Genomic DNA, 17294 nt, shown 5'->3' with positions numbered 1-17294 from the left:
CTGCTCTGGAACACTTAGGCTGGCCGGCATGTGTCCTTCTTCGTTCCTGTGTCTGTCCCTTCGGGGAAATGTCACGCTTTGAGTACCGGAGTCCTGTTAGCCCGCTACAGCCCGGTTTACCGGAGTCCTGCTAGCCCAGTGCTACAGCCCGGACCCACTTGCTGATGACCGACACGTTCGAAGCTGGGTCATGGATGCCTGTCCCTGTAAGTCTGTGCCACTTTGGGTTTACGACTAGTCATGTCAGCCCGGGCTCTTTATCATATGGATGCTAGCGACACTATCATATACGTGAGCCAAAAGGCGCAAACGGTCCCGGGAAAAGGTAAGACGACACCCGTGGGGATACCATGCGTGAGGCCGCAAAGTGATATGAGGTGTTACCAGCTAGATCGATGTGGCATCGAGTCGGGGTCCTGACACTTCTACAATATTGGGCACAACCGCTCCTGTAAAATTTACATTCATTCGGCTATAACCAGGAAGGTGTGAAGCCGAATTATGAGCATCTACAATTGTGTATGGTGCCGAAGAATTACTAACATGAGGTGTAGCATATGACGGTTGAGAGTAACTGGCCGAATGGCCACTAGTATCATGGCCAATTCTCTCATTCATCGGCATGGTTGGATTACTATATTGCACATTAGTTGCCAATGAATAAAAGGGTGAAACACTTTCTTGCATGGCATTTGAAATTCTAACTTGGGGTGTTTCAAATTGATTAATCGAACTCATCATGTTGCTCATCGGCATATGAATTTGCTGGGTTGTCGATGCATGTGAGTTGGGATACATATGGTGCATGTTACTAATATCATAAGAAGTTGAAGTATATAAATTACTTTGAATCGGCCCTTGCACGTAGTTAGTTGCATGATTGAAAAAACTAGGGTTGGCGGATAGAATATACTCATTGAACGATCTAGTAACACCATATGAATTACTTGCATCTACATAAAGGGATTGGGTATTCATATTACCTTTGTAGACTGCAAACCCTAGATGACGATCTCTTCGTAGCAAGAACGGGCCGGGGACCGTTCGAAGCTTCTTCCCCAGCGGAGTCGCCAAAAAGTGTGTTGACACACGAACACGTCACGTGTATCCTCGACACCGGGGGTGATGCACCGCAGCTCACGTCGAAGGAGACCCGACCGACAGCGCGATACGCAAGACAGTCGGCGGGCGCTTTTGTACACCCGAAGCCCCACTTGCCCAGGAGGGACCCCGTCAGGGCTCGCGGCGGCTATGGGCTGCTCCAGGTCGATTCGCTTGCCCTAGAGCCTCGTGGATCCGCAGCCCTCCAGCATGAAGAACTAGCGAAGAACAAGACGAAGGATACAAGGGAGAGATAAAAAGTAGATGAACACGAAAAAGTAGTAGATGTGTTTGTTCGATTGTGTGTTGTTCAATCGGCCGTCACCCCTTACGTATATAAGAGGCGGCTGGACTTCCCGTGCAAGGAAAGGATTGGATTCATGTGCAAAACCCTAGTCAAATTCAGATTGGTTTTGTCCGAACTTTCCAAAACTGTTCGGTTTAAACTGGCTGAACCTTGTGGGCCACGTTTGAGGTAGTAAACGACCACGGAAGGAAACGAGCCCAAAAGAAATCTTGACGGTTTCGACGAGACGAACAACTTTCATGTTGAACGTTTTTTGATCAGAGGCCATTTTGAGGGAGTTTTCAGCTATTTTCCGAAGTCTGCGGCAGAAAAATCCAAAACCCGGACAAACACCCTCGGAGTGTCCGGCCATCCTCGGAGAAATCCAAAACCCGGATGGTCATTCCCGGAGTGTCCGGCCATCCTAATTCACCCGCGCGTTTTCGGCTGTAACATTTGCATATGAACTCCAATCGAGAAGTTTCTTATATCAAAATCGACCATTTCGACGAGACGAAGACAATTCATGTGGATCATTTTTCCATTTGAGGTCTTCTTGGGGGCCTAATCGGCCAAACTGTACTCTGAATATAAGATCTTAGTACTTTGAGCATAGTTTCGGCCTTCGAGATGAAACTGGACGGCGATGGACCAAACTTCAAAGATGTTCATATCAACAATACGGAACTCTTCATGCGGAACACTTCTCCATTTGAAGGCATCTTAAATAAGTTATTGACCGTGCCAAAATCTGGTGTCAACAGAGTCTTAATGCAATATTTCATAACCGTGCTAGGCCAGAAGGAAGCATCTCCAAGGGCCATGAAAATGAGGAGGTCATTGAATTTTGTATTGATTTTATTCCTCACCTTAAGCCGATTGGTGTTCCTGAATCGCGGCATAAGGCAGACTGGGTGGAAATGGCACGCTAGGATCAAAACAAATAATATATAAGGACGGATATTCTCTCACTCAAGCACACTGCACAGTTCTACGAAATTCCGCCTTGGTGGCTCCGTATATGAAGGAACAAAAGAATATTCTACGCTCCAAATACCCAGAGTAGTCTGACGACTGGATTACAAGTGAACAAACGGGGACTTTCGCCGGTTGGTTGTAGACATGTGCCATGAATGACACCGTTGTTGAAGATGTCATGTACTTGCTGTCCCAGTTACCATCTTCGAATATAATGACTTTCCAAGGGTACACGATAAATGGGAATACCACTAGTAGAAAACAGGGTTTGGTCACAACTCAATATACACATTAGTCCCGGTTGCATTACGAACCGGGACTAATGTGAGCATTAGTCCCGGTTCGAGTGGATAACGACATTAGTCCCGGTTCAAATGAGCCTTTTAGTCCCGATTTGAGACATGAATCGTGACTAGAGGGTGCGATGCCCTTTAGTCCCGGTTCGTATCTCAAACCGGGACTAAAGATTAGACCTTTAGTCCCGGTTTGAGACACGTACCAGGACTAAAGGGTGCGATGCCCTTTAGTCCCGGTTCGTGTCTCAAACCGGGACTAAAGGTCTTCGTGTCTCAAACTCTACCCCTTCCCCCTTGTGCACTGCCATTTCAGTTTTGAAAAAAAAAACAAAAGAAAATGATAAAAACTTCAAAAAATAAACTCCTTCGAGAAATAGTGATATTACTACATCTACTAGTTAGAAACATTAAAAAACTGAAATATGGACACGTTATGCAAAGAAATGTTATCAAAAAGTAAAACGGCTATATCTTTTGCATACGATGTCAGAAAAAAATGTATAATATATCAAATGTTCAGCACGAAATCCCGCATTATCACTACCAGTTCTAGAAAAAGAACTGACATTGTTATTTGGGTATGAATTCAATTCTTTCTAAAAACACACATTGATAGTTGAGTATGACATGGCACAAATATTATCAGACATGTAAGGCAGACTAGCTAGCCAATGTATGGAGCAGGAGCAACAACCACATATGTATTAGGTGCCGGGCCGACACCGTTGTAAATGATAACACGTACTTGGTCTTGTGGTGGTGGGGATGGAGCCTATCCTGGAGGGTGTACTCGGGGAGTTCTGACATCAGGCCTCTCCCGATGGATGATCTGAACTGCTGCATTCAGTTCAGTACCAATCAGACCCGGCCACGATTTAGGCACCGGACCAGGCTTGACTACCCTTATCACGCAATAACCCGAGCCTTCCTCCCTTTCGAAACTGTTATATAACGACAAGCATCAATAATGGAGAAATACATAGATAATCAAGAGAAACATGCATGGCGTTTCGTTTTTATAATAATAATAATAATAATAATAATAATAATAATAATAATAATAATAATAATAATAATAAGTCATAATAATCTCTGGTATTAACTGATAAAGAGATGGGAAACATGTTTTAAGCCTAGGAAGATGTCATAATCGAAAGCATTATCTGCTAACCAAATAGTAATCAGTCTACTGAAATATTTAATGGAAAATGTATGCGATAATAAAAAATACATGCCAGCCTTTAGGGAAGAAGAGGCTGCTATACCTAGAACCTTAGCTTTTCTGGTGACGACGATCTTGTGTTCAAGGTATGTGTGTGTATAAATACAAATGTATGAGTGCACTCCCATTTGCAAAGCTTACGCCAAAGCTTACGCCATGTCGATTATAACAAAGGTATGAAATAGAATGTACGCATTTGATCTTAGATGTACATATGCAGAGCATCACGACATAGAAACCTATTTGTTTAAATAAGTGCATCTTATTGCAACATACTTTGGCTCAATTTATTTTTTTCAACACAGATTATTGTCTCATTGATACAGAAAGTCATCACTACAAGTTGCTTTGGAACTGCGATTTATATAGAGGTATCACTGTCGATTCATAGAAAATAATGCATCGTTGTGCGTTTTTAGAAAGAATTGAAGTCATACTCAAGAATCAACGTGAGTTAATTTTAAAGAATTGGTTAGTGATCAGGCTTGTGGGAACTACGTAGAATCCTTTGACGTCCCGGCCGGAGCCGCATGTCCCAACCCCTAGTGTGCTATCTTGCCTGTTTCTACATCTCTCTCACTTATGCCCTCAATGGATATCTCTCATCGCTTAGTAAGCCCGATGCCCCTCAACATCAGAAATCGTCGCTTCGTAACATGCATTTACAATTTATTAATTAAATCCATTATCAAAATTTGGCATAAAATAGTATGGGACCAATAAACCAGGACGAGAAGGTAGTAGCTACCTAGGGTTCTCAGTAGAATTAAGACTTAAGAGGGCGAGGTTGGTCAGCTAGAACATGGAGTGCAATTATTAATTTCTTAACAAGTGCACGAGATGGACTATTATATATGAGCCTCGCGCTTCCCGGACAATGCCACGTTGCATGGAAATAGTAGACAAGTCATTTTCAGCTCACCCAGCTGCCGGCTTTGCTTGATTTTGTCGATCACGAATGTTTCTTCATTCCATTTTTTTCTTTCAAAAACATAGACGCAGACGCAGACATACACATGCAGGCAAAAGGAAATGCTCATCCACCACTCGGCATGTTGCATGAGCAAGTCACCGAGATTGAGTTGGACAAATTATGATCGATCAATCCAGACGGCAGTGGTGATGCGGTGGTTAATTAATTAATTAAGGGAGGGAGGGTGATAGGGAGGGAGGGAGCTACCCGAATACAAATAATTCATGCATGCCCCATCCATGATGGATGTGTACGTGGACACTCAATTGTTGATCTCTCTCTCTCCCCCATGTTGTTCCTTCATCGGACGAAGCCTCGCCACCGTACTAGTGATGATGCACATGATATGATCAAGAATTTGAAGGTAATTTTTGGAAAGGGTCCTCGTGGACAATCTGTTCTGAATGACGTTGACGGACGCGCACCCATGTGGAAGACGAAATCTATATTTTGGGACCTGTCCTATTGGAAAGACCTAGAGGTCCGCTCTCCAATCGACGTGATGCACGAGACAAAGGATCTTTGCATGACCCTACTTGGCTGCTTGGGCGTGTATGGGAAGACAAAAGATACACCGGAGGCACGGAAGGAATATCAACATATGCACAAAAAAGACAGCATACATCAGGGTCATGCCAGCTACGCTCTTACCAAAGAAGAGAAGGAAATCTTTTTTGAATGCTTGCTTAGTATGAAGGTCCAATCTGGCTTCTTGTTGAATATAAAGGGAATAATAAATATGGCAGAGAAAAAGTTCCAGAACCTAAAGTCTCATGACTACCACATGATTATGACGCAACTGCTTTCGGTTGCATTGAGGGGGCTTCTATCGGAAAACATTCGATTAGACATTGTCAAGCTATGTGCATTCCTCAATGCAATTTCTCATAAGGTATCGATCTAGAAATCATACCAAGGTTAGAGAATGATTTGGTGCAATGTCTTGTCAGTTTCAAGTTGGTGTTCCCACCATCCTTCTTCAACATCATGACGCATGTCCTATTTCACCTATGCGAAGAGATTAACGTTCTTGGTCCTGTATTTCTACACAATATGTTCCCTTTGAGAGGTTCATGTGAGTCTTAGAGAAATATGTTCATAATCGTGCTAGGCCAGAAGGAAGCATCTCCAAGGGCCATGAAAATGAGGAGGTCATTGAATTTTTTATTGACTTTATTCCCGACCTTAAGCCAATTGGTGTTCCTGAATCGCGTCATAAGTCAGACTTGGTGAAAATGGTATGCTAGGATCGAAACAAATAACATGTATGGACGGCCATTCTCTCACTCAAGCACACTGCACAGTTCTACGAAATTCCGCCTTGGTGGCTCTGTTTATGGAGGAACACAAGAATATTCTACACTGCAAATACCTAGAGTAGTCTGACGACTGGATTACACGTGAACAAACGGGAACTTTCACCGGTTGGTTGCAGACACGTGCCATGCATGACGCCGCTGTTGAAGATGACCTGTACTTGCTGTCCCAGTTACCATCTTCGAATATAATGACTTTCCAAGGGTACGAGATAAATGGGAATACTACTAGTAGAAAATAGGGCTTTGGTCATAGCTCAATATACAAATTAGTCCCGGTTGCATTATGAACCGCGACTAATGTGAGTATTAGTCCCGGTTCGAGCGGCTCACAGCATTAGTCCTGGAGCCCTTTAGTCCCGGTTTGAGACATGAACCGGGACTAAAGGGTGCGATGCCCTTTAGTCCCGGTTCGTATCTCAAACTGGGACTAAAGATTAGACCTTTAGTGTCGGTTTGAGACATGAACATGGACTAAAGGGTGCGATGCCCTTTTGTCCCAGTTCGTGTCTCAAACAGGGACAAAAGGGATTCGTGTCTCAAACTCTACCACCCCCACCCCCCTGTGTATCGCCATTTCAGTTTTGAAAAAACAAACAAAAGAAAATGATAAAAACTTCAAAAAATGAAATCCTTGAAGATGTAGTTATATTACTACATCTACTAGTTAGGAAAATTTAAAAACTTAAATTTGGACATGTTTTGCAAAAAAGTGTTATGAAAAAGTAAAACGGATATAACTTTTGCATACGATGTCGGAAGAAACATATAATATATCAAAATGTTCAGCACGAAATCCCGCATTATCACTATCGGTTCTCGAAAAAGAACTGACATTGATACTTGGGTATGAATTCAATTCTTTCTGAAAACGTACAATGATACTTGAGTATGACATGGCGCAAATATTATGAGACATACAAGATAAAGCAAGCCACTCATCGAAAAAGAACAAAATACATAATTCATTACTCCATTGCCAAATAGTACACTCATTGAAATATTTGTAGATTTATCAGACTAATACATATATGAGTAAACAATATAATTCACGCATGCCTACATAGACTTTCTATAATTATTAATGCATGGCGACCGATATCACACTCGCTCACTTTATTCAATCGATTCTAGCCTTTAATAATAAAGGCACAAAAGATAAAGCTTGCCATGTAAGGCAGACTAGCTAGCCAATGTATGGAGCAGGAGCAACAATGACATATGTATTAGGCGCCGGGCCGACACCGTTGTAAATGATAACGCGTACTTGGTTTTGTGGTGGTGGGGATGGAGCCTCTCCTGGAGGGAGTATCAGGCAATTCTGACATCAGGCCTCTCCTGATGGATGATCTGAACTGCTGCATTCAGTTCAGTACCAATCAAACCCGGCCATGATTCAGGCACCGGACCTGGCATGACTACTGAGGGAGTCCTAGATTAGGCGGTGTCTGGATGACCGGACTATGACCTTTGGCCGGACTCTCGGACTATGAAGATACAAGATTGAAGACTTCGTCCGTGTCCAAATAGGACTTTCCTTGGCGTGGAAGGCAAGCTTGGCGATATGATATTAAGATCTCCTCCCATTGTAACCGACTATGTGTAACCCTAGCCCTCTCCGGTGTCTATATAAACTGGAGAGTTTTTAGTCCGTAGGACGAACAACAATCATACCATAGGCTAGCTTCTAGGGTTTAGCCTCTCTGATCTCGTGGTAGATCAACTCTTGTACTACCCATATCATCAATATTAATCAAGCAGGAGTAGGGTTTTACCTCCATCGAGAGGGCCCGAACCTGGGTAAAAACATCGTGTCCCTTGTCTCCTATTACCATTCACATAGACGCATAGTTCGGGACCCCCTACCCGAGATCCGCCGGTTTTGACACCGACATTGGTGCTTTCATTGAGAGTTCCTCTGTGTCGTCACCTTAAGGCCCGATGGCTTCTTCGATCATCAACCACGACGCGGTCCAGGGTGAGACTTTTCTCCCCGAACAGATCTTCGTATTCGACGGCTTCGCACTACGGGCCAATTCGCTTGGCCATCTGGAGCAGATCGAAAGCTACGCCCCTGGCCATCAGGTCAGGTTTGGAAGTTTAAACTACACGGCCGACAACCGCGGGGACTTGATCTTCGACGTATTCGAGCCACGACCGAGCGCGCCGCATTGTCACGATGGGCATGATTTAGCTCTGGTGCCGAACAACGCCCAGAGCGTCGCTCAGGTGCCCACTCCGACCATTAGCTCGGAGCCGACTACGCCAGTTGGGGACGGATGGTTGGACACCGCCCCAGGAGCCGCAATCTCTACGGCGATAGAGCCGAACACCATCCTAGTCTTTTGCGAGGCCTATGACTCCAGGGTGCCGGACTCCGTTCCGAACTTCGAATCTCCCGCACCCCTTCCGATCGAACCCGATTGGGCTCCGATCATCGAGTTCACCGCCGCGGACCTCTTTCAGCACTCGCCCTTTGGCGATGTCCTGAATTCACTAAAGTCTCTCTCTTTGTCAGGAGAGCCCTGGCCGGACTATGGTCAGCATGGTTGGGATGCGGACAACGAAGAAATTCGAAACCCACCCACCACCCACTTTGTAGCCACTGTCCATGATTTAACCGACATGCTCGACTTCGACTGCGAAGACATCGACGTTATGGAGGCCGATGAAGGAGACGACCAAGAACCAGCACCTATAGGGCACTGGAAAGCCACCTCGACATATGACATATACATGGTGGACACCCCCAAAGCAGGGGATGGCGATGAAAAAATGGAGGACGACCCCTCCAAGAAGCAACCCAAGCGCCGACGTCAGCGGCGCCGCTCTAAATCCTGCCAAAGCAAAAACGACGAGTCCGGCACCGGAGATTACAACATGCCGGACAATGCCGAAAACAACCCCCTCCAACAGGATTCAGCTCAGGAGAACGAAGGAGCCAGCCCTCATGAGAGAGCTGCGGACAGGGAGGTCGAGGACGACAATTATATGCCTTCCTCCGAAGACGAGGCAAGCCTCGACGACGGCGAATTCGTCGTGCCAGAGGATCCCATCGAACAAGAGCGTTTCAAACGCAGGCTTATGGCCACGGCAAGCAGCCTCAAGAAAAAACAGCAGCAGCTTAGAGCTGACCAAGACTTGCTAGCCGACAGATGGACCGAAGTCCTGGAGGCCGAAGAGTATAAACTCGAACGCCCCTCCAAGAGCTACCCAAAGCTCAGGCTGCTACCCCAACTTGAGGAGGAAGCAACTAAACCTACATCACCAGCGTACGATGCGCCCGATCGGCCACCCCATGGCCGCGACAGAGAGGCCTTCCGGCCCTCGACCCAAGCCGCACCCCGGAACCGCTCAAAAATTACCAGAGCATGGGGAGACGCAACAGACCTGCAAGACATATTGGAGAATAAGGCAAGGCAAACAAGATTGATCTACGGATCGTGTGGGTGCCCCACGTCACGTGACGATAACCGTCACGCCGGATATGATAAATATGGCCAGGCCGAACACAAAAGAAAAAACTCATCCGAGCTGCGTCGCGATATAGCCCAGTACAGGGGCGCCGCACACCCACTATGCTTCACAGACGAAGTAATGGATCATCAAATCCCCGAGGGTTTTAAACCCGTAAACATCGAATCATATGATGGCACAACAAATCCCGCGGTATGGATCGAGGATTATCTCCTTCATATCCACATGGCCTGCGGTGATGATCTACACGCCATCAAATACCTCCTGCTCAAGCTTAAAGGACCAGCTCGGCATTGGCTTAACAGCCTGCTAGCAGAGTCAATTAGTTGCTGGGAGGACCTGGAATCCGCGTTCCTTGACAACTTCTAGGGCACTTATGTGTGGCCACCAGACGCCGATGACCTAAGCCACATAATCCAGCAGCCAGAGGAATCGGTCAGACAATTTTGGACACGGTTCCTAACCAAGAAAAATCAAATAGTCGACTGTCCGGACGCCGAGGCCCTTGCAGCCTTCAGGCACAACATCCGAGACGAATGGCTTGCCCGGCACCTAGGACAGGAAAAGCCGAAATCTATGGGAGCCCTCACGACACTCATGACCCGCTTTTGCACGGGAGAAGACGGCTGGCTAGCTCATAGCAATAACATAACCAAGAGCCCTGGCAATTCGGATATCAAGGACAACAACGGCAGGTCACGTCGCAACAAGCACAAGCGCCGCATTAACAGCGACAACACTGAGGATACGGCAGTTAATGCCGGATTCAGAGGCTCTAAACCCGGTCAGCGGAAGAAGCCATTCAAAAGAAACCCCCGGGCCCATCCAGTTTAGACCGGATACTTGATCGCTCGTGCCAGATACACGGCAACCCCGAACAACCAGCCAACCACACCAACAGGGATTGTTGTGTGTTCAAGCAGGCAGGCAAGTTAAGTGCCGAAATCAGAGACAAGGGGCTGCATAGCGATGACGAGGAGGGGCCCCGGTCGCCGAACAACAGAGGACAGAAGGGTTTCCCCCCGCAAGTGCGGACGGTGAACATGATATATGCAACCCATATCCCCAAAAGGGAGCGGAAGCGTGCTCTCAAGGACGTCTATGCGTTGGAGCCGGTCGCCCCAAAGTTCAACCCATGGTCCTCCTGCCCGATCACTTTTGATCGAAGGGACCACCCCACTAACATCCGTCACGGCAGATTCGCCGCATTGGTCCTAGACCCAATCATTGACGGATTTCACCTCACCAGAGTCCTCATGGACGGCGGCAGCAGCCTGAACCTGCTTTATCAGGATACAGTGCGGAAAATAGGTATAGATCCCTCAAGGATTAAACCCACAAAGACAACCTTTAAAGGAGTCATACCAGGTGTAGAAGCCAGCTGTACAGGCTCGGTTACACTCGAAATGGTCTTCGGATCCCCGGATAATTTCCAAAGCGAAGAGTTAATCTTCGACATAGTCCCATTCCACAGTGGCTATCATGCCCTGCTCGGACGAACCGCATTCGCGAAATTCAATGCGGTGCCGCACTATGCATATCTCAAGCTCAAGATGCCAGGCCCTCGCGGAGTCATTACGGTAAATGGAAACACCGAACGCTCCCTCTGAACGGAGGAGCACACGGCGGTCCTGGCGGCGGAAGTTCAAAGTAGCCTATCAAGGCAATTCCCCAATCCGGACAACGTCAAGGCAATTCCCCAATCCGGACAACGTCAAGCGCGCCCGAAGTAACCTACAACAAAACCGGCTGGCACGCTCCGAGCAAGCATAGCAGTGCGGCCCCAACCCCAGCCCTCGCTAGATGGCGATAGCGGTACCACGCGTACATAATTACGCTTTGTACCATGGGCATAAGGGGAGGGGCACAACTACGGCACTCCCAGAATGAGGCTTAACCGCACTAGGGGCTCCCTATTCTGCCGTTTTCTTTTTTGATTACTTTCAGGACCCAACTATCCGGAAGGCCTGTCCGGCAATACACTCGCCGAACACACGATGCAACAGCCAGGGAGAGCACAAGCCACGTCAAATGTCCAGGTGGTCTCTATAACGAGCTAAATACCCGTTTTACTTAAAAGTCTGACAGCTTGCCCCTGGAGGGGGATATGTCAAATAATCCCACCCCTTGCTTACCGCACTATTTGTATCATTCTGCTTTCATAGCAGCCCCCTTTAATAAACAATATATAGCTCTTATCTATTATTGTATTCATCTATTTTTATACAAATATGTTCAGTCATGACATTTTGCAACCGTACACTCTGGTACAGCCAATACACCAGGGGCTGAAGCACCCCATAACACGGTGTGAGAAGACCGAACACTCTCCTGAGTGCGGCACCCCGAACTTATAGCACTATATGCATCGACTCCGAATCATGTCTTGGGTCAATAGTTGGGTTTGCCCGGCTCCCATGTTTTGGTACCTTATGTTCCGCAATGTTGGCTAACGTAGCGCTGGGAGAACTACTGCGATTGTGCCCCAGTTGAGCTGGGTTAACACCTCAGTAGAGAAAGCTAAAACTGACCGTCATGATAATGTGAGAGACCGCTCGCTGTTCGTGAGGTTTTTCGAGTCCCTAAAGACTTATGCCGCTTCGAGCGAGGAGCCGGATTTATCTGGCCCAGGCGTGGATAGAGCCCCGAACTCGGTCTTCCGAATACTAGGGGCTTCGCCAAAATTTAAAATTATAGAATTCTATGGCTAAGTGAGAGTGATAAAGCACTATAAGCCCGATGGCCTTGTTCGTTGTGCTGAGCGCCTCCCTAGATGGACCCAAGAATGGGAACAAGAGCGCTCAGGTTTATCCCGAACACCCCAGCACTCGTGGCATGGGGGCAGAAGCCGATGACTTGCATCTCTCATATTTGATAAAGGGCCGCACAGAAGGTAATATTTTAAATTAACAAGCGTTGCTTAGCGCATATGAACAATGTTTTCAGCATACAGGATAACAGATGCGAGTCTACTAAAAAATTACATATTTGGAGCATTCACCCGCTATAATGCGGGCACCCTTCAGGACACCCTCATAATACATCTCGGTCTTGCGATACTCCTTGCCCGGCGGTGGCGGATCTGTCACAAGCTTCTTGGCGTCCATCTTCCCCCAGTGCACTTTAGCACGGGCAAGGACTCGACGGGCACCTTCAATACAAACGGAGCGCTTGATGACTCCAATCTAGGGACAAGCGTCCACCAGCCGCCGCACCAGACCAAAGTAGCTCCCAGGCATGGCTTCTCCAGGCCACAGCCGAACTATGAGGCCCTTCATGGCCTGTTCAGCCACCTTGTGGAGCTCGACCAGCTACTTCAGCTGGTCGCTCAGGGGCACCGGATGTCCGGCCTCAGCATATTGAGACCAGAACACCTTTTCCGTCGAGCTCCCCTCCTCGGCGCAGTAGAACGCGGCAGCATCAGACACACTACTGGGCAGATCGGCGAACGCTCCTGGAGAGCTCCGGATTCGGGTAAGTAACAGATAATTCACTTTTATATGCTTGCTTTGCATAAAGAATGCCTTACCCGCCGCTATCTTCTTTATCGCCTCGATTTCCTGGAGGGCCTTCTGGGCTTCAGCCTTAGCGGTTTTGGCACTCTCAAGAGCCAAGGCGAGCTCGGACTCTCGAGTCTTCGAGTCACGCTCCAAACTCTCGTGTTTCTCCATGAGATCCTGGAGCTCTAGCCGCACCTATGCCACCTGCGCCTCCTATTTCTGTCGCTCGATGCGCTCCAAGGCTGCACTGTTTTCGACCTGGACACCGCCTCCTTCAGGGTCGCCACCTCGGTTGTGGTCCCTGCAACATTCATGTTGGTCTTGTCATTATTTGCAACCAGGTATTTCTATATACATTTACATAAGGTATTATGTACCCTCCTTGTCCTCGAGCTGCTTCTTGGCACGGCCGAGCTCGTTCTCGGACCGCTCGAGGCTCTTCTTCAATGTATCGACCTCTGCAGTCAATGCGGCAGAGGTCAGCAGCGCAGCCTACATTCCCATATTGACACATTTATGTTAGACTCCTGCGTACATCTTTTTAGATCCTCAGCTCGGCTTTTCTTTTCGAACGCCGAATTGAGCATCAGGGGCTACTGTCTATGCGGTAACATTCTTATATGTTTTACATACCTCGAAGCTTGTTAGCAGGCTGGTACAGGCTTCTGTCAGTCCGTTCTTGGCGGACTGAACCTTCTGAATCACCGCACTCATAACAGTGCGGTGCTCCTCGTTGATGGAGGCACCGTTAAGCACCTCCAGCAAATTGTCCGGCGTCTCCGGTTGGACGGAGGCCGCCGGCGTCGTAGGCGCGCCTTTCTTACGAAGGCGCCGCCTGCCAGACTCTGGAACCGTTGTTGATTCCGGAGCTATGTCCGGCCCAGGGCCGGACTTAGATACCTCTGGGGTTTTAGCCCCTTTGGGCCTGGAGTCCGGGAGGTCGCCTTGTGGTGCTTCTAGGACCACCTCCTCCTGGTTTAGCACCTTTTGGGACTCCACCTCAGCGTCGTCTATAGGGAGAGGGAGGAGGCCGTCGGAAGTGAAGCGCTATTCACATCCGATGAGTCCAGGGAGCCGCTCGACGAATCGCCGAGCTGAGCCCAGGGCAGACTGCATAATTGAATTCAGCATCAGAAGGTACCATACATCAGAGGAGCGCCATAAGTTATTCTGGTATCGGGATACTTATGATCTTGCCAGGGGCTTGACCCTGGATGCCCATTCCTCCCCGCCGTCTTCGGCATCGGAGGTGTAGTCCGGCAGAAGGGTCCTCCCCTTCTTGGACCCTCCGGCCTCCCCAGTTGGGGCGGCCTTCCTCTTCTTTTCTCCCCTCACGGGAGGGGGAGAGGCTTCTTATTCTTCTTCTTCCTCCTCCTCGTCCTCGGAGGCGGAGGGTGCTTCGGGGTTGTCGGGCGATGAATCCGACACCACCAGGCGTCGGGAACTCTTTCGGGTCCCCGTGGCATTCTTCTTGGCCTTCTTCTCCGGCACCACGTGAGGTGCCGGAACCAGCAGCTTTGTCAAGCGCGCGTCTGCTGGGCCTTCGGGCAAAGGGGCTGGGCAGTCAAACTGCCCGGATGTCCTCTTCCAGTCCTGTCAAAGGATCAGGAGTTTAGATCCTGCATGGAATCAAACCATGAAAATCAAGTGTCCCGAGAAAGACTAAAGGCAAGCTTACTTCGGTGTCTTGGTGCTTGGCGCAGAATCTGCGATCCTCGGTGACGGGTGGGGAGACCTCGGAACTCTTGAATAGCACCTTCCAAGCGTCCTCGTGCTTTGTGTCGAAAAGCCGGGATAGAGTCTGGTGCCGGGCCGGGTCAAACTCCCATAAGGTGAAGGCCCGTCATTGACATGGGAGAATCTGGCGGAAGAGCATGACCTGGACTACGTTGACAAGCTTAACCTTCTTGTTCATCAGGTCACGGACGCAGGTTTGGAGTCCGGTCACCTCTTTCGGATTACCCCACAACAGGCCCGTCTCCTTCCAAGATGTGAGCCGAGTGGGGATGCCGGATCAAAATTCGGGGGCCGCTACCCTTTCAGGGTCACGCGGCTTGGTGATATAGAACCACCCCGATTGCCATACTTTGATGGTCTCTACGAAGGCGCCCTCGAGCCATGTGACGTTGGCTATCTTTCCCACCATGGCGCCTCCGCACTCCGCTTGATGTCCGCCCACGACCTTCGGCTTGACGCTGAATATCTTCAGCCATAGGCCAAAGTGAGGCTGGATGCGGAGGAAGGACTCGCATACGACGATGAAGCCGAAATGTTGAGGATGAAGTTCGGGGCCAGATCGTGGAAGTCCAGACCGTAGTAGAACATGAGCCCCTGGACGAAGGGGTGAAGAGGAAAGCCCAGTCCGCGGATGAAATGGGGGAGAAACACGACCCTCTCATGGGGCCTAGGGGTGGGGACGAGTTGCCCCTCCTCGGGAAGCCGGTGCACGATGTCATCAGACAAGTATCCGGTCTTCCTCAACTTTTTGATTTGCCCCTTTGTTACGGAGGAGGCCATCCATCTACCTCCCGCTCCAGACATGATTGGAGAAAGGTCGAGGTGGGAAGTGTGGACTTGGGCGCCGGAGTTCGAGTGCGCGGATGGACAAGCAAGGGAGGAAGAAGGCGTGAATGGAAAGGGTGGATCCTTATCCCCTTATATGGGCGGCCGAGACTATGAGCCCCCACCAGCCTAATAAAACTCGCTTATCTCCCAAGCGCCACGGTTAATGGCGCGGTTGGGTTACCCACGCCCATATTGATGATAATCCCGGAATAAGGGGACACGATCTCTGCTTTGACAAGACGTGCCAAGGAAACCGCCTCGCTAAACGCGCTGAGGTGGAACAGTAAAACGATTCGAATAAAGGCCTGGCCGTGGCGTGATGTCACGCTGCGGAATACGTCAGCAGATTAGATTTGTGCAGATATTATTCTCTCTACGGTGGCATGTGGAACTTATTTTGCAGAGCCGGACACTATCCTTGTGTTCAGCATCTTCTATGGAGTATTTGGAGGAGGAACCCGCCTTGCAATGCCGAAGACAATTTGCGCGCCGGACTCGTCGTCATTGACGCCTGGTTCAGGGGCTACTGAGGGAGTCCTGGATTAGGGGGTGTCTGGATGGCCGGACTATGACCTTTGGCCGGACTCCCTGACTATGAAGATACAAGATTGAAGACTTCATCCCGTGTCCGGATAGGACTTTCCTTGGCGTGGAAGGCAAGCTTGGCGATATGATATGAAGATCTCCTCTCATTGTAACCGACTCTGTGTAACCCTAGCCCTCTCCGGTGTCTATATAAATCGGAGAGTTTTTAGTCCGTAGGACGAACAACAATCATACCATAGGCTAGCTTCTAGGGTTTAGCCTCTCTGATCTCGTGGTAGATCAACTCTTGTACTACCCATATCATCAATATTAATCAAGCAGGAGTAGGGTTTTACCTCCATCGAGAAGGCCCAAACCTGGGTAAAAACATCGTGTCCCTTGTCTCCTGTTACCATCCGCCTAGACGCAGAGTTCGGGACCCCCTACCCGAGATCCGCCGGTTTTGACACCGACAACTACCCTTATAACGCAATAACCCGAGCCTTCCTCCCTTTCAAAACTGTTAATTAACGACAAGCATCAATAATGGAGAAATAATAGATAATCAAGAGAAACATGCATGGTGTTTCGTTTTTATAATAATAATAATAATAATAATAATAATAATAATAATAATAATATGTCATAATAATCTCTGGTATTAACTGATATAGAGATGGGAAACATGCTCTAAGCCTATAAGATGTCATAATCGAAAGCATTATCTGCTAACCAAACAGTAATCAGTCTACTAAAATATTTAATGGAAAATGTATGTGATAATAAAAAATGCATGCCAACCTTTAGGGAAGAAGAGGCTTCTATACCTAACAGAACCTTTGCTTTTCTGGTGGCGATGATCTTGTGTTCAAGGTATGTGTGTGTATAAATACAAATGTATGAGTGCACTCCCATTTGCATAGCTTACGCCATGTCGATTATAACAATGCATGCATTTTGTTCATAGTTAATTTATAAGATGCATTAGCATCTGCACTCCTTGTCCAAATTAAGAATGTCGATGATAACAATGCATTAATTTGTCTTCATTAATT

The sequence above is a fragment of the Triticum dicoccoides genome, chromosome 6B (genome assembly GCF_002162155.2).
Source record: "Triticum dicoccoides isolate Atlit2015 ecotype Zavitan chromosome 6B, WEW_v2.0, whole genome shotgun sequence".
Lineage (NCBI taxonomy): Eukaryota > Viridiplantae > Streptophyta > Magnoliopsida > Poales > Poaceae > Triticum > Triticum dicoccoides.
The sequence above is the reverse complement of the archived record's forward strand: the minus strand, read 5'-3'. Positions refer to the sequence as shown.